At 47.3% G+C, this 18,522-nt stretch overlaps 1 non-coding gene across 1 annotated transcript; it reads left to right on the plus strand.

Moving 5' to 3' along the window:
- The first annotated feature begins 17,155 nt into the window (after positions 1–17,155).
- Positions 17,156–17,227, plus strand: Trnaa-ugc (transfer RNA alanine (anticodon UGC)). Its single transcript has one exon. It is a non-coding gene; the product is annotated as a tRNA-Ala (tRNA).
- The last annotated feature ends 1,295 nt before the right edge of the window (positions 17,228–18,522 follow it).

Here is an 18,522-nt window from a genome sequence, read left to right on the forward strand (position 1 = left end):
AACATTTCTCGCCGCAAATCCCACCAGGGGTACTGCTTCACAGCTGTGAGTGGTACGTTGTTGAGAGCGGTGAAAATTGAATGCGAGGCACCGTAGCCACGTGATGATATAACCTTTACTTCTTCGTGCGTGTGTGCATAGTCTGTGCGATTAAGCTCATAGATGAATCGTGCCGCTCGCTGGCGTTGCGCCGTGAACACTGCTCCTCGGTAAGAGGAACTGCGGTGGGCGGACCCGCTCTTCGCCGCGGGCGTCTGTCAATCAAATTGATTGACGCGCGAACTCGGGCACAAACTCGTTGATTTTGAAAAGGCCCCAGTTCAACTCGTGACTGGCATAGTGCCGGTGTGCCTGTCAAGTGTTTCATGCGGTGGACGCTACTCAGCAGCTTCTTTGCATATAAAATAATTTGTTCAGCTTGCAGTGCTTGTGCAGGGCTTGGGCCATCGGTGGAGCTTGTGATCACCTAGCTTCTTCCACCTTTTTTACGTGGCTCGTCTACTCAGTCTGCTTGGTCTGCTTCGGTGTAATCACCGCGACAGTTCGGTCTCAATATTGGTGCTATTGCTTAGGAAGGTCTTAACTAACATGATAGTGAATAGTCCTTTCCTAATTGTTAATGTTTTAATTACCACGACATTAATTAAACACATAGGTAATTAGCATAATAATAATTAGCACGATGCCAATTAACACGTCCTCGGTGAGTACGGTCTTGATTATCTTTGTTTTAATTACACACTCTTAATTATCGTCGTGTTAATTAGCAATAATTGATAATGTTTAAATACCGCGCCATTAATTACTCAAGTGTAATTCGCAAGGTCCTGAATAGTACGGAGGCAATTAGCGCAATCCTAATGAGCACGATCCTAATTAGCACGTTCATAATTAGCGCCGTGTTAATTAACAATAACTAACAATGTCATAATTACCACGACATTAATTACATTGGTTTAATTTGCAAGGTCCTGAATGGTACAAAGGTAATTAGCATATTCGTAATTAGAACGATCCTAATTAACACGATCTCGGCGAGTAAGGTCTTGATTACCTTGGCTTTAATTACACAATCCTAATTAGCGTCATGTTATTTATCATGATCTCAATTACCTTGTTCTTAGCTTTACACGGCTTCATTAGCATGGTCTTAGTAAGACGTGGCTTAGTTAGCTCGACCTTAGCAAGATTTGGCCTAATCAGCTTCGTCATAGCACGTCCTGACTTAGCTAGGTATACCGCCCAGCCAATTAGCTGATCAGCCGGGCACACTTGCTCTGGAACCGAGCAGACGATGAAGAAGAGAACGATGAGGGCGCGCGCCGGCCCAGCAACGCGCTAGAATGTACAGGCCGACCATGGTGATTATACACGTGGCCTCGGCGATTAGCTCTAGCCGCGGTGTTGTAAGGCGCTCCGTCGGAACTAATCTCGGAGGCCACGGTGCTGCTTATTCGAAAGGATACTTGCTGCAGACATTAAACGCTTTAAAATGAATTCAAACGGCCCGCGCACACATAAAAAATATAGTTAGTAGAACTTTCTGCCACTTTTCCTGCATGGGTGCACTTCTGCACTCAGTGGAACGACAAACAAATGAAAGAAGGTGCCTCTAGATTGAAGACACCACCCAACCTTCTCGACCGCCCTTGACGTGATGCCGCGTTCCATCGTAACAATGGAACGGAGCGCGCGCTGAGGGATGGATTTGACCTTTTCGTACTATTAGCTCGTTCAAAAGGGGGTGTCGCCAGAGCTCGGAAAGATACCGAGTTTCGCTAAACTCAGGCCATCCTGCATAGCACCCCTGGCTGTAACACCGCGTTCCCCGCTCACGCGCTCGCCCCCCGAAAAGTAGCGGCCGGGCTACCGGGGCAGCACGACGCGCTTTGCGTTTCCCTCTAGTCCGGCCGTGATGTTCAATCACATTTTAACATGCCGCGGGATGGCGACCAAGTTCTGCGTCCAATATGCGACGCTCTTCTGGCCATCACACCTCGTTCTTTCATTACGCTTTCACCGCTGACTACTAAAGATACCACAAGGGCATGTTTAATCATTTAACATGGACGTTAGTCGTCGGGATGGAGATGTACCACCAATCATCAAAGTAGGTGCATACACGTTAAACGGTGCCATTAGCTGCCAGACATCAATATACATTGTGCCAACTCTCTTATATCAATGTACAGTAAACATTCAGTTACTTCTGCGAGGGCACAATTTACTTTCGTGTTATTCCGATTCCCATGACGGAGGGATCAACCATGTTTTTTCGCTGTTATGGTGCAAAAACAACTTGCAAATAGTAGCTTTTGTAACACGCCACTTGGAGACAAACTTGCAGCACAAGATGGTGTGAGCCTCTTTTAAAAAAAGACGCCAGGCCTGCGCTGAAACCGCAGCACAGTCACAGCGAAAGCTGGAAGAGCGGCGTTTCTAGAGCCCGTTGTAAGCTCTCTTGGGGCTACAATACAAGTACACTAGAAAGGTACCCACTACGCCATAAATCACAATTTTTGTGAAGTTGGGAAGCACCTACTAAGCCATAATTTGTCATTCTGCGGAGAAGCGAGGCACCAGCTACACGTCTGTAGCCATTATGTGCACTTTGTTGACACGGCGACTGATGACGATGAAGAATTATGGCTCAGCCCTTTGTAATGGGTTGGAAGCTTTAAACGGCCCACCAGTTATGTAATTTGCATTGGGTGACGCCCGGTCGCTCTTTCCCTTTCCCGTCATGCTGTATAACATACGTTGACGTGGGAGAGAGACGGGGGGGGGGGGGGGAGCGAAGAACTTTACTGAGACCCCGAGGAATGGATCATGCGCTTGTGGGCTTCCTTGGCAACCAATACAACTGCACTTGCGAGGAACCCACTACGCTATAAATCATTGCAATTTTGCTGGACCCCGAGGAAATGGATCATGCGCTTATGGGCTTCCTTGGCAACCAATACAAGTGCACTTGGGAGGAACCCACTACGCTCTAAATCATTGTAATTTTACTGAGACCACGAGGAAATGGATCATGCGCTTATGGGCTTCCTTGGCAACCAATACAAGTGCACTTGCGAGGAACCCACTACGCTATAAATTATTGTAATTTTTGAGAAGTAGGGCAGCAGGCAATGCGCCATTTTTCGTCATTCTACGGAGAGCCGCGGTACCTGCTAAACGCATGTAAGGCATTATGCGCACTTTGTTGATGCTGTGCCTGACGACGACGAAGAATTATGGCAGAGCCCTGTAATGGGTTGGAAGCAAAGAGGTTTAAAGCTCCTTGGTTGGAAGCATTCAACAACCTACGCGTTGCGCAATTCGCATTGTGTGACGCCTGGTTACAGAATTCGCGTTGTGCGACGCTTGGTACTTATTTTACTCTTCTACCACGCTATATTGCATATGCTAATGTGGTACCACGCTATATTGCATATGCTAATGTGGAAGCCCATAAGCGCATGATCCATTTCCTCGTGGTCTCAGTAAAATTACAATGATTTAGAGCGTAGTGGGTTCCTCGCAAGTGCACTTGTATTGGTTGCCAAGGAAGCCCATAAGCGCATGATCCATTTCCTCGGGGTCTCAGTAAAGTTCTTCGCCCCCCCCCCCCCCCGTCTCTCTCCCACGTCAACGTATGTTATACAGCATGACGGGAGAGAGAAATAGCGACCGGGCGTCACCCAATGCAAATTACATAACTGGTGGGCCGTTTAAAGCTTCCAACCCATTACAAAGGGCTGAGCCATAATTCTTCATCGTCATCAGTCGTCGCGCCAAGAAAGTGCATATAATGGCTACAGACGTGTAGCTGGTGCCTCGCTTCTCCGCAGAATGACAAATAATGGCTTAGAAGGTGCTTCCCAACTTCACAAAAATTGTGATTTGTGGCGTAGTGGGTACCTTTCTAGTGTACCTGTATTGTAGCCCCAAGAGAGCTTACAACGGCCTTTAGAAACGCCGCTCTTCCAGCTTTCGCTGTGACTGCGCTGCGGTTTCAGCGCAGCCCTGGCGTCTTTTTCGTTCGGAGACGGACCAGAGGGGGCATGATGCGTCCTCCCTTTCGGGACTACAAATGAGGCAGGCCCGATTGGCGACACGATGTAAAATAAGCATCTTTGCATTTCAACTGCTGAACTCGCTGTTCCTCATTATGTCTGGAGGGCCCCTGGCGCGAAGGCGAGTCCTGACAGCGCAAGTGCACTCATGGCGCTGCCAGTTTTTTTGCGCTGCAATTTCAAAGACTTGACCAGCTGGCGTACGCGTTTTCGTGCGTCTGCTCTAGAGAAGGGTCTCCGCTTGCACGAAGCAGGTCACGTGCACGACATCACGGAATATAAAGGTGACAGCGAGTGCAAATGGCGTTGCAAGTGCGCCCCGCAGACGAAGCTTAACGCGATAAGCTACGATGTGGAGCTAGTTGTAAGTATCACCATTTCTATTTTTTAAGTGCGAAGCATTTCTTAGCGAACCCTAGGCACTTTGAGCGTTTCTATCTAGGTATTTGTTTCTACGTCTGGGTGCTCTCGTGATCGCCTCCTTAACTTGGTGTAGACCAAAATTTGCATGGGAGGGTAAGCGGAATTTGACGAATATGACTATCTGCTCATGACATGAATAAAGTGAAAATGCTGTCGCGTACGTCGTCAAACCCTTCCCTCCATACACGTGTGGCACATACCCGTTCACCACGGGCATCGGTGTACGGGTAGGCGCCACAGGTGATTGACAGTTTATATGTACCCAGGAACGGCGAGAACAGACATTGGTAATTAAAATGCGAGAGCGTTAAGAAAAACCGACAACGTCAGCGTTGACCCGACGAATGCAGAGAATAAAAATTAGGATCCCAGCAGGAATCGAACCCAATGGTTCTGCGTGGCAGTCAGGTATTCTACCACAGAGACACGCCAGGTCTAGAACCTGCTTTGGAAAAACACCCTATGCAGGCGTAATGTCGGTGCAACGTCAGTTGTGGTTGTGGTGCTCGCTATCTAATTTTATAACAAAGCAATAAAGACTACATATATACTCCTATGATACAGGCGTCATGTAAGGTTAACGTCTGTGGTTCCAGTGTTTGCTCTGCTTTTATAGCAGTGTAATAAACGGTACATTTGTATTACAATATGATTCAGCAAGCTATATTCAAGCGTTCTCGACCCCGGAGGAATGCGCAAACGAAAATTACGTATGATGTTCACATAATCGCACCGTAAAGTGCACTCCACTGCGAAAATACTGACGTATGTGCTGTAACGTGGATGCTGACGTTACGTCAGACCATAAGTTACCCTTTTTTGGTGTTGAGCCAAGCGTTACGAGGTAGTCGACGTGCCTGGTAAGACCACGATGTGTACACAACTACTGCACTTACAAAAGCACGTCGATCCACCTCGTAACGCTTGGCTCAACACCAAAAAAAAAGAAAAAAAAAAAGAAGCAGAGAATTACTCGCTGACTGCTTCGCACGAAACCGATTCCCACAAGGCGTGGGATCTGCCGAATATTTATTACCTTGTTATTCTGTCAACACGTTAACATCGTCTCCCAACATTTGAAAATGATACCCTACGTCTCCTATTCGATTTTCGGCTTTCTTTACGCAATGCTTGGCCGATGGCACATGTTGTTCCTGCGGTGTACATCTTGCAAAGTCCTATTCCCGTTTTGCTTTCCTTTTCTTTTCGATGCGTCGCCGATTCTAATATTTCAACGGCTATTTTCAGTCTATGTATTTGATGTAGCTTGACGCAACGAGGGCCGTCGTTGGCGGCAGGTGCGCGAACAAGGCCGTCGGCGACGGCGATTGCAGACGGGAACCGATGGAACTGGATGTACTCCCCAGCTTTATCCATGTTTGCATAGCTGTTTGTGAAGCCTACAGCGCAGCCTGTCTGCTCGGGCTTGGTTCCCGGGGCCTTTGGCAGCGCAGGACACAAGCGACGAGAGCACAATGAAGCGCAGCCAGCACCGCGTCCCCGCAGCAAGCGCCTGCTCCTTTCTGGCACTCACATGCCATTAGTTGCGCGCCTCCAGCGAAAGAGGCGCCACCAGTCCAAACTCGCCCTGCGCCCGGTGCCTATAGGCTTCCCAAGCAACGCTTAGCGGCGCTGCTGCTCTTGACAGGCAGCGCCATCTCTGGCAGAAAAAGAGAAACTGGGGTGTTAGCAGCCCGCGTTTTCCCTTCACTCCACCGCGTTGCTGCTCGCTTCTGTGCACGTGCAGAGCTCTCGCGGTGCACTTGCGCCGCCTCACAATGTACCGCTTGCAGTGCGGCTTCAAAAGGATTTTCAAGCTTGACTGGCACTTCCGAAAAGCGAACTTGATAAAATGAGAAAGGCTCGTCAATCACGTTAACGGTGAAGAGCAGACGATCGACGACAACGACGCCCGACTCAAAGCGAAATGCATTTCCCAAGTCGCGATTACACCGTGTAGGACGTATACCTCGAGGTAAGTCTCATTCTGCCATGTTAAAGATGAATAATGGTCCACATGCACTCCGAAATGAAGCCGTACGCGCTATCGATGTTCTGCGGCGTGGACTACGAATCATATGATTGTTGTTTTGATATGGCATGCTTACAGTAGCAGCCGTGTACTTTCGTGAACGAACGTCTGTGGCGTGCGAAACAAAGATTATACGGCCATGGCACTGCTTCTTGAGAAGGTTAGAGTCAACTCCTCCGTGCCGCTGGAGAATCACCCGCCGATTAAGGCGCGAGGCAGCTAGCTGAGCTTTAACCACTGTGAAGCAAGGTGAACTGCTCGCCTCGTTTTTTCGGCTCTCGCGTCATGCTTGCAGTCTCTTTTTATTATATCGACTTGACAGGCGTATAAAACCTGTTGCGTGAACGCGGCTAGAAAATCGCACAAAATCAGAAGGTGGTTACTTCAAGGTTGCAATTGCAAAGCGTGTATTAAGTGCCAGTTATATTTAGCGGTTTAAATATATATCACCCTAATAAAGTGACAAAAACAAAGCAAACCTGCAGAACGATGTCAAAGCTTGCTGAAAATGCACAGACGTCCGTTCCGGCGTGATAAAGCAGCCTTCCCAACGCGTGAAATGCAAGCGCCGAACTTCTGACGATGTGCCGAGTTCAGTTGAATTCAACCAACCGCGCAACGCTAACGGTATAACGCGAATGTGAACGTTCAAGAACGACGGGTAGGTCTCACGAGCACGGGGAATCAAAACAGAAAGTTGCTTCACCTACAACCGTAACTGGACTTTAACGATGCGAGAAGACAGCGAGTAATCATTACTGTAGTCGCTGCGTGCATGCGCCGCGTTACTTACCGATTCAGGTAGTCGGAACGAACGAAAGCGATGAACTCAGACAGCCAAAACAGAAGGCGAGACAGCGCTGTCAGCTATCCACGCTTGCCGCCTTTATTTCTCGTGCGATACGCCCGGGAACCGATACAGTTTAACACGTGAATCGTGTGCCTTGGTGTTGTCTGCACTGTTGTGGCTGGCCACTAAACCGCAATACTTCGGACCATGCTTGCGCTTCCGCGGGGTCGCTTCTGCCATCGCGGAAATGCGCAGCTTCGCACAGCAAGCCTCTCGGTTCAACGTACCCAGCTGACGGCCCCCCAGTTACCCGCACCGAGAGAAGAACGCGTGCGCACGTGCGCTACCGCTACCGTGAAAGGGGCTGAGTCGGCCGCGCCTAAGGTTCAGAGCTTTCCGACAGAGCCGCAGCGCGGCTGACACGGCGCTGTCGTCGCGCCGCAAACTTGAGCTTGGGTTCCCTATGCCAGAGCGGCGCCCCATGGCATTCGTACAGTGCAATACAGAACCGAAACCGAAACACAACAATGAGCTCGTGCAGAGGGCACGGAGGAAGGCAAGTTTAAGCGCAGTCGCATTTTCAGCGCAGCTTAAGAATCTAGGGTCTTTAGAATTACGTATGTATGCATTTTCTATTAAAGGAACACACCACCTAATACATACCTAATGATGTTGCGCCTCAGATATGCGTAATATTTGCTTTTTCATCGACAATGTACCCAAGTATGAACCTAGTCAGCCGTTGAAGATGGCTGGCCCTTGGGCAAGTGGTTCAACTTTGGCCGAGTGGCTGAATCGAGTGACGTGCCGACAAACAGAAAGTCAGAAAGTTTTAAGTATCGCAAGAAAGACTATCGTCTTTAAAGGGGGTCTCCGAATTCCAACGTCCTTTTACTAGGAAACCATCTACGGCGACATGTATGCTCACTCGGCATAAGCCCGTCCAGGAAGACGTGCGTTTCGTGCTTCCGTCAAGGCGTCGATACAGGGAGGAGACAGCGATCCGGCAGACAGCTGCACGCTAAATGGCGTCTGCCTCGATGAATTATAAGGCCAAACGTAACAGCAGGCAGCGTCTGCTAGCGAGTTTCTCGATTAAAAAAAAACCGACTGCTCGCGCTGCACAACCGTTCACCGGCCTCCCCGTATATATAAGCTCTGGATCATGACCTGCAACGTAGTGCCGGTGGGAAATTTCTCTTGTGCGTAGTTGAACAACATAAAGATTCGCAGCGTGCACGTTAACTAAAAGCGGACTGCGGGCCTGTGTGTCCAATCTTTATTCTGTCTCTCACTGCCAATAGCAGTGATTTTGCTGTGGGAAACACCGGCGCACACCGCATGCTTCGCCCCTATACAGGTTTCACGTTAGTGGAGCTGGAACACCCTTCGCTACATGCTTGGCCCCTTCCCAATTAGTCGTATCATATTTGGGATTGCTGTGAAAAAATGTGGTTAGCCGCGGAAAATTGCGTTTTTTAAGCAAGAATGGTTAGCAAGGAAAAGCGAGCCCGGTATACGATGGCGTAGCGTGAGATAGTGCAGTGAGACTATAGGGAAGGTAATATAAATGATGATTGTTGGGATTTGAAGCCCCAACACCACGATGTGATTATAAGGAATGGCGTAGTTGAGGCCTCCGGAAATTTCGACCACCTGGGGTTTTTTAACGTTCACCTAAATTTAAGCACACTGACTCTTGCATTTAGGCTCTATCGAAGAGCCTGTATTCCGGAACCCTCCACTACGGCGTCCCTTATAATCATATTGTCGCTTTGGGACGTAAAACCCTAACAGTTGTTATTACTATTTTTGGTTCAAGCTGTTAGTTTCAGTACCGCCCTGTAGTGAGCTATTCCACGAGACTCAAATGCGAAAACCAACCTGTGTTGAACCGTTAGGCATCGTACAGTCCATAGATCCATCGAAACCACCCTAGCCACAAGTTTGAATGTACCTTCTTGGGCCCTTCGTGATCTCTTCATTTGGGAATAAAGTCGATCTAACTGGCGACGGGTTACGTAAACAGATGCGTTGAAACAGACTTCTATCACCGTGTAACGGCGGCTGAATTTTCAGATTCTTTACACACAGAGCATTGTCCTCCGCCATAGCAATCCCACTGTTCTTATCCCTGCACGAGAAAAATCCTTTATGGCGGAACGTATGCGGTGCCGGATGGCTTTCGCAAGTTTCACTAATATTGTCCATAGAAAAACTACCGCATATCGCCAAATGGTTCACTGAACATCTCAACATAACTCTAGCCGACATGCACTATAAGTATGCCGATGTTGAGCATACGAATTAAACGTTATCCTACGTCACCATCGCCTACAACACCGCCGTGCAGGAGACCACCAAAGTCGCGTAGTTTCACCACTATGCGGTCCTGAAGTTACCACAACAGTGGGCGCTACGTTGCCGATAGACCAAGATAATTATACCCTTGGTCTTGATTCCTTTTGGAAAGAGCTGAAGGAAGTCTGCGCACTTAGCGAGATACCGCATGCATATTGGATCGACGCAAGCCCCAACAACCGGCGACATAGTGAAACGTGTTGCGTCCTTGGTGACAAAGTGTGGATATGAACCCCAGAAAGACACCGCGGCCAGTTTGAAAAACTCATCTACTGTTATTTTGACCCTTATGAAGCAGCGCTGCGACTTCGTGACCCAATTTACGAAATGAAACCTGCCGTACACGACTGTTCAAGACGACGCAATTCTTCGGAGCGTGTACACGTTGTGCGCACGAAACCTTACTATGACACATAGACGGAAAGAGAAGTCAGGCCAGCCACTCACTATCCCACTAACTCATCCTTACAAGCCCGACTTCAACAAGAACTATCCATATGCCTGTGATGTGTAAATCCTGCTGACTCGGATCTAGGCGAGCTCCAACAGCGGTCGCTGTTTTCATCGTGGGGCGTATCAAGTACCTTAGCGAAACGATGACGCCTTGCTCCCGCTGTCCACAGTCAACCTTATTACAGGCAAGATAGATCAGGACTAGGAGATCTGACGCAGAATTCCCATGAAACTCGTTCGTATAAACGACGCCAACATCTCTGGGGTCAAAACAATACACTCATGTCCTCAGCCATTGCCGCCGTGCTGTGCGGCTGAAACAAAGTAAAAACAAGGGTGATCACACATTTAAATGTTATATGACTTCCATTCTGCTTTGCTTTTCAGGTGTCAGAACTTCAGACTGCTCTTGGCTCCTCAGCACTCTTCAAAAAAAGAAAAGACACTAGTGCTCTAAGTTCGGGTAGTATCTGCTTGTCAGTTATGTTACTACCCTGTTAGTAACTGCAGTTAGTAACAGAAAGGGTAGTGACTGCTCAACCCCTTGGGGTTACTAACAGCAATTAGTACAGTACGTCAATACATGACCTGAAGCAAAACTGCTAGCCGGCCTAGTTGGAACGAATTCATCTTTTAGCCACTTGCGCGAAACAAACCAGGACGAAGAAAAGAGCACACACGGACAAGCGCAAGTCCTTCGTCCTTGTTTGTTTCGCGCAAGCGGCTAAAAGATGACGTCAATACAATTGACTGAGCAGAAAAAAAGGAAGGCTTTCGCGTTCAAGTTGTCTTAGGCAAATGATTAGGGACCGTGTGACTTTTTTAATGATTCAGAGTAATCGCCAACAGTGACCGACTAGCACAAAGAATCACGCGACTACAGGAGCCCTTACCTTGGAAATAGATGAATGGTGCACGTTAGCACCTGTGTTTTGGGATGAATAATTGAAAATGTTGACCTACAAGTCCTATACCCCACAATGTGATAATGTGTGCTTGGGAATGCAGCACAAGACTGTTAATCAACCGGAGTGAAAACAAAAAAAAAACAGTGTATCATGTCTTTCTTTCTTTTTATAAAACTGACACTGCAAATCATTATATACAACGGCCGAGACAAGGCGCTAAGCTTACTGACATAGTCTCAGTGCACTTTAATGGATCCCCGTGCTAGTGTATAGGCAGGAAAAAAGCTAATAATGATAATAATTCCTAATAATAAGAATATTATTAAGAATAAGAATAACATTAAGAGACACGCTATACTCAAGGACTCCTGATTAATTTTGACCACCTGCGATTTTTAGGGGCGTAGCTCCTCTTAGTTTAACCTTGTCCCATGGCAGGCGTAACCGCGGCAGTATCTCCCGAACAGTATAATAGATGGCGCTGTCCCATAGAGATGCATGCAAACTGCAGTTGGGTGACGATATACTAGATGGCGCTGTGCCATAGAGATAGAAAAAAAAATAAAGATAAAAAATAAAAAAGTAAAAATAATAAATCAATCAATAAATAAAATCAATAATTAAAAAAATAGACAAATAAAAAAAGAAGAAAAACGGAAAAAGGAAAAATAATCAAAGCGGCGTATCGCTTTGATTACTACTGAGCGAAACCGCTGAACATTTCACGGTGTACACATGATTGCTTCAGGAGCTTCGCCCAAGCTCTTCATCATTCACCCGTGGATATGCTGAAATTTTTTTCACATCCGCGTGTCATGCTAGTTTGTTGGAATATACATTGTGCACTCATACGCGCGTAACACTAGCCTATAGTTCATCACCTTTTACTCCTCCGTTTTCACAATAGCAAAACGATGCTTAGACATTGTGGTTAGGTAATATTAAGAAATAAAAATAGCTTTTTTGTGCTTGATCCATGAACATTTTCTTCGACAGTTTCCGCCTAAAAGTGACATGACGTGAAGATTCCAGTTATAACTTAACTAAGTATTAACTACGATTTCAGATTAAGTAGTTAAAGGCCGGGTAGCAGAAAAGTTAGTAACGGTCCTAGAAAAGTAGTAACCGCTGTAGTTACTACCTATTTGCTTGCAGCAACTAAATGTGCACTGCCGCAGGAAATAAATAGATAGCAAGTAGTAACGGTGCAGCTTCTAAATGCTTACAGATAGAAAAAGGTTAGAAACAGTCCAACAAAGTTAGTAACCGCTGCAGTTACTACCTATTTGCTTGCAGTTACTGAGATTTGCACTAACTTTTGAAAGAGTGTTGACGTAGGGAAACTGACTTTTCTCTACCACTAGACGACAGTGAACTCCGACACCTTTCGGACCATTGAAATACGTCGTCTGTGAAGAGAGCACCTTCAGCGTGGTTTTCAAGCTCCATTTATCAGTCAATCAATCAATCAATCAATCAATCAATCAATCAATCAATCAATCAATCAATCAATCAATCAATCAATCAATCAATCAATCAAAAAACTTTATTATTCACATGAAGATGACACATCAGTTATGTTATAAAGGCAGGGCCCCGTAACTCGCGTAGGAGTTGTGAAGGGGGCCCTTATGTCATATTCTGTTATACAAACACAGAGCGGGTGAGAAAAGTGTATGACGCTATGAATATGGGACATCAGAGAAGGGATGAGGGTATAAAAGAACGTAGGTTAGTTTTGTAACAAGTAAATAACTGTGGTTCTGTTAAGTCTGTGGAAAGTTTGTTCCAAAGATGTGATGCGGTATGTGTGAATGTAAATGATCCATAATTAGTGCGAGATTTTCGAATGGTTAAACTATTGGAGGTCACTGATCGTATCGGGTAGGGGGTATTTTGGTAAGCAATTTTTACTGAGGGACACTGTATGATTTTGTGCATGATTTTATACAGTAAAATGAGAACGTGATAATCAATGCAGTGTTTCACAGGAAGAATGTTACGTAATGGGTATGAGAACGTCACTGAATCCGTTCTTTTTAGAAAGAGAATCGCTCGGAGCGCTGTGTTTCGTGCAGCAATAATTGTCAATAATGTGATGGGGTATGTGAGGCCATATATAGTAACAGCATATGTAATGTGTGAATGTATAAAGCTGATATAAAGAGTGCCAAGGGTGTACAAAGAAAAAATGTAACGCAGTTTATTGTAATATTGGGATTCTCTTATATATGGATAGTGTTGTTTCATGAATGTGTTTATGCCACTTTAGTTGGCTGTCGAGGTAGACGCCGAGAAATTTCGTGTTATTAACCCGTTCCAAAGGAAAGCTGTTGAAGTTCAACGACGTAGTCTTCATTAATCGGGGGTTTTTGGCAATGAAGACTTTATAGTTGCTTTTCTTTGTGTTTGCGAGAAGTCAATTCATTTGAAGCCACTTAGATAGCTTTTGCAGGACATCGTTACCTTTTTTGTAAAGCTCAGTTTCCGATTGAGCAGTCAGGAAGATATTGGTGTCGTCTGCGTATAAAATGCAGTCTTCCGAGAGATAGTCAGGTAAATCGTTTATGTATGACAGAAAAAGAAAAGGGCCCAAAATGGATCCCTGGGGAATTCCATTGTTAGTTACTCTTTCAGATGAGGTGTTGTTGTTGACCATCACACACTAGTTACTGCCGGTTCCTGAGATACGTGCTAATTAGGCTTAATGGTGCTCCACGAATGCCATTCCTTTCAAGCTTTTGCAGCAGTATGTCGTGGTTCACAAGATCGAAGGCTTTGGTTAGGTCCATGAAAATACCCATACTTAATAACTTTCTATCTATGTTTATTTTTGTTTTTTCCACGATGTTAATTAACGCTGTTTCAGTCGACTTTCCTTTTAGATATCCGTATTGTTCTTTAGCATAAATGTTCTGGGCTATGAAATATCTCAATATCACTAGCTATGAAGGACAAGACAGTACTCGCATCAAGCAATGAATTCGATAATACTGAAGAGATTTGTAAACTTCCTGCCGCAAGAGGTTTTCCTGTGGCAACAAAGGGCAGTATAAAGATAATTTTAAGATGCTTCTTAAAAAAGCATTCCAGGTACCTTGTAACCGCTAAACTGCAGCCGTAAGAACGGCCCGCGCGAATAACAGTCAACAATGTATGACTGAGCCTGTAGCTTCGCATCTAGGTACTGAAGAGAGCTTGAGAATCGTAGAACACGTACTGTAGTTGCGGACGAACTCAAAGTACGAAATTATATTGTGGATTCACGTGGACTTTCTTTAAGAACACGTGGGAAAAATAGGCAGTGAAAGTGGTCTCCGGCTGATTTCATGTCTTGGTCCTGTAGCACACTGGTGACCAAATGTAATGCACAAACTATGTGCACAACCACATGTATTGGCGAAATAAAGAAACCTGTTAGGTTCTGACTGAAGGTAAGGGCTACGAAATGTTGGACATTTTCATTAAATGTAAAAAAAAATCGAAATGGGACGCCGACCCCGCCCGTGACAAATCATCTTCGCCGCGGACTCCCTGCTTCCGGTCGATCAGCTGGGCTGGAAGGCTACCGTCCAGCACTCGCCTTGTTGAGAGACTGGACCGGCTCGTGACAGCTCACTCACTCGGCTTCCGAATCGGCCGACATCGTGTGCTCTCGTCCCACCGGCGACGAGATTCGAACTCTGGTGAGAATCTGGAGGATGCGCTCGGAACGTACCAACCAGATACTGACACTCTCATCAGGGTTCGAACCCACCGCCTACCAAGGTATGACTGAGCGATTCGAGCCACACGGCCACAACCCTGGTTATGTGTTTAGCGTTAAGTCTGATCTATATGTTTGTTCAACTACCTAAAGCAAAAAGAGATTGCGGGTTGCCAATACATGCAGAATATTTTCACTGTTTCTAGACAGCAGTGGTGGCTACTCCACGGAATTGCATGTTGTTGTTATGGCTGTGAGTGTTGTGCCGTTGGCATAGGCTTGCGCACAGGAAGGGGAGGGGAGAGGAAGAACATGGGGTCCAGCCCCCGTTATGCCCCTTAATACCTCGAACAGGGAGGGGGTCACGAAGGGCGGGGGCGCGCTGCGGTAATGTCCACGTAGAAAATGCTGTGGCGTTTTCTACGTGGACATCTCAGGCCCCTGCCCCTCGGGTCACTTCACGGCCGCCGTGAGAACAAGGGGAAAACACGTCGATGGTCTCTACTTTAGAACCGAAACTGTAACGAAAGCTGAGGAGGTTGCCATTGCTTTGGCCGCCTCGCATCCCACCTCGCGCACCATCTTGACGGACTCGCGCTTGGCAAGTTCTCAGTACCTTCAGGGTTCTATTGCCCCACTGGCGACTCGCCTGCTTCGGCCAGCCTCTTCGTGCTTTAACCCTCACCTCATCACATACTATGGACCCCAGGCCAATCGGGCCTGCCCGGCAACGAGGCGGCGAAGGCCGCTGCCCACGCTTCTCTCATCCGGGCCGTTGCCCCTACATGTCCTGAGACAGAATCTGGTAATGCGAATCTGACGCGCTTCCGCGAAATTCTGGCCTATTAACTGGCTTCGCGCCGCCTCTACCCGGACCCCGAACACGGTCTAGGGAAAGCTGACGAACGCCTACTACGCTGCCTCCAGACAAACACACTCCTGCAGTCGCCAGGCACTTTTTGCCGGAAATCAACAGCACCTGATAACCTGTCAGGTCCTCGCCGACACCTACCACGTCGTGGCTTCGTGACCCACTAAACCACTTCCTTTCTCATGCCTCTTCCCCATTCCAACTAGAGAGGCTTGGGAGGAGTACCTGCTCGGCTGCTCTACCTTGGATGCTCAACGCTCCTTGGTGGAGCGCGCTCGGGCAGCGGCCATCTCCATTGGCGTCCCGGAATGGGGCTGGCCACTTACGCATGCAGAGCATTACGCAGCAACTGCCTGGTTAATTTTCTGAAATAAAAGTGTTTTCTGCCGCATCTTTTCTGCGAAGCGAAACCAAGCCCCCAGTGCACGTGCCAGCCCTTCATACGGACGAGCTCCGGCCGAGGGGCCAGCGGCGCGTGACGGAAGAAGAAAGCCAGGTTAGAGGTACAGTGGCTCGTGATATCGACAGACTCCGCGTTCGCTCTCTTTTGTCCTCGTTCGCTTTATCAGTTACGCTGCTGACGCCAACGGCGACGCCGCTCAATGCAGGAACGGGAGCTCAATAGCTGCGCTCTAAAATCACTAAATATTTTCACATCCTTAGCTTAGAACGAGTGCCGCTCGACCGGCTGCTTGTACAGCCCAGTCGTGAGAACCTTACTAAAAACAAGACATTCTAAGGTGCGACAACTGTACCAAACAAAATAAGCAGCAATAACAACGGAAACTTTAGCTTTCTGACGGCTTTTTACGACTTCCTTTATTCTAGTGTTGAGATAAACATTTTGACAGGGCCTCTGTGCAGGCCGTTTCATTGCAAGAGGACGAACTCGCAGCTTAACGGAGTTGAAGAAAAATTTGCAGGGTGTCGTCAAACAGCCAACTAGCCAGCGGCATGAGCCCAACGTCTGTTTCATCCTGGGCGGTAGGCGTTCGACGAATGGATCCAAAGGTTCTCTCCGGTCTTTGCTTCCGCCTCCGAAAACGGAGAGCCGCTGGCAACTGCCGCATTCCAAGCATGCGCTCGACGCTATGCGGGACTTTTCCCGGTCTTCATCCTTCATGCAGCACAATGTCCAGTTCCATCGGCGGCGCCAGGAGTTTTGGAATGCCTTCGTCCAGCCGCTCAACGCCGAAGGTATACCATCTGATTCGCACAAACTAGAAACGAAACACAACGTGAAACACAATAGCATACGCTTCTGTCTGTTTCAACTTTGCTACAGTGCATTGAAACTACAAGGAAGCTATTCCGACCAGTTTCAACATAAGCTTCAAGCGAGGCATACGCTTATTCGATTGCTTTATTAACAAGGAATCGCGTCTCCCACCATATCACGTCTCCCGCCACCGCGAGTGCTGCTGGCTCTTCGTGCTCGCGCAGCTCATGGACAGACACACAACGGCGTTTCACCCGACTGGACGTACTAGCACCAATGCAATACAATAATTACGCATTAATGAAAACTTACCGCGACTCCCTGATGTAACGGGGGTGTAGCTCAGTGGTAGAGCGCTCGCTTTGCATGCGAGAACTCCCGGGTTCGAACCCCGGCTCCTCCACGATTGTAAATATTTTTTTTTCTTTAGAGAACAGATTACTGGCATGCATACCTGCCAGCGATTAACTTCTCTTAAGATAAACTATCTAGGAAACGCTCGTGCCGGGAATGTTTCTTTTCACTCTTTTATTTTACCACCTCCTACGCGTTTTCTCCTGCTGTCTCAAGGCTTCTAGCGAGACAGACAAACATTGTTACAGGAACCCTGCGACACAAATTAAGCATGTCGTTTTCAACGCTTGTTCTGGTACTGTGGAATGCGCCGACATCGTTGCGCAAGTGGTAATCGCCGAAACGAAGCCGTTATAATTTTATTTCACCGTATAAACTACCTTGATTTTGGACTACTGCAACACGCATCGGCTGGGAAGTGACGTTTCGTCATGTGGCAGTGACGACAAAGGCCGTGCGTTCTGATTTGCTTGAGGCGACAAGTACCATGTAATATTCATATGGTGGCAGCTAGGCCATATAGTGAGCCCTAAAAAAACCTTTTTTGTGCTTCCTCAGAAACAGATCCCTTCTGTTTCTAACTGATGCATCTTCAAAACAACGGGAAAGACGCTATATGCGCTGTGGAACTGGTGGGAATAGGACAAAACGCGCATCAAGGCACCCTAGGTGGGAATGGTAAATAGGGAGTTTTCGAATAGCATACACAAAGCTTTGCGTTGGCTTTTCGCGCAACTGCGAATGCGTCCGTACGCTAACAGCTTGCGTGCTGCCGTTAAGTGACGGAAACAGCGGGCCGCAAACGCTAACGCTAACTTAGCGTACGCTATTCGAAAGCTCCCTAATCAAACGATACTCTTCCGCGTTTTGCCTTTTGCGGCATCGGGCGATATCGGCCCACACGGCAGCTGCGAAACACGCAACGCTCTGTCGGCACAATGCTGTGAACGAAAAAGGAAAAATTATAAACGCTTACCAACCATGATCTCCACTAGGAGGAGCTGGATGGCCGCATCGAGCACGCGGGCGTTGAAGCCACCGGAGCCGCCCGTTTTTGTCCCGGAAAAGAGCTTTTCTCTTCTTTTTTAAAGAAATACTGCTTGTAGCGCAGTAAACTGTACGAATCGACCGGAAAGGTCGTCAGGGAAGACATTTCACGCGTAAGTACCTCAAAGTTGCATTACTTTTTACGCATTTTGTACGTTGCAGCACTCCGCCGTATTTGGACGGTGTCGGCACGGCGTCTGTCTTCTTTCGTGTAGCGTTCGTCGGCGTCTAAAGTGAGGCGTAATCGCAGAGTTTGAAAAAATAAAAGATATAAACGATCATAAGAACAGCTGCACC

This window comes from Rhipicephalus sanguineus, chromosome 4, assembly GCF_013339695.2.
Source record: "Rhipicephalus sanguineus isolate Rsan-2018 chromosome 4, BIME_Rsan_1.4, whole genome shotgun sequence".
Lineage (NCBI taxonomy): Eukaryota > Metazoa > Arthropoda > Arachnida > Ixodida > Ixodidae > Rhipicephalus > Rhipicephalus sanguineus.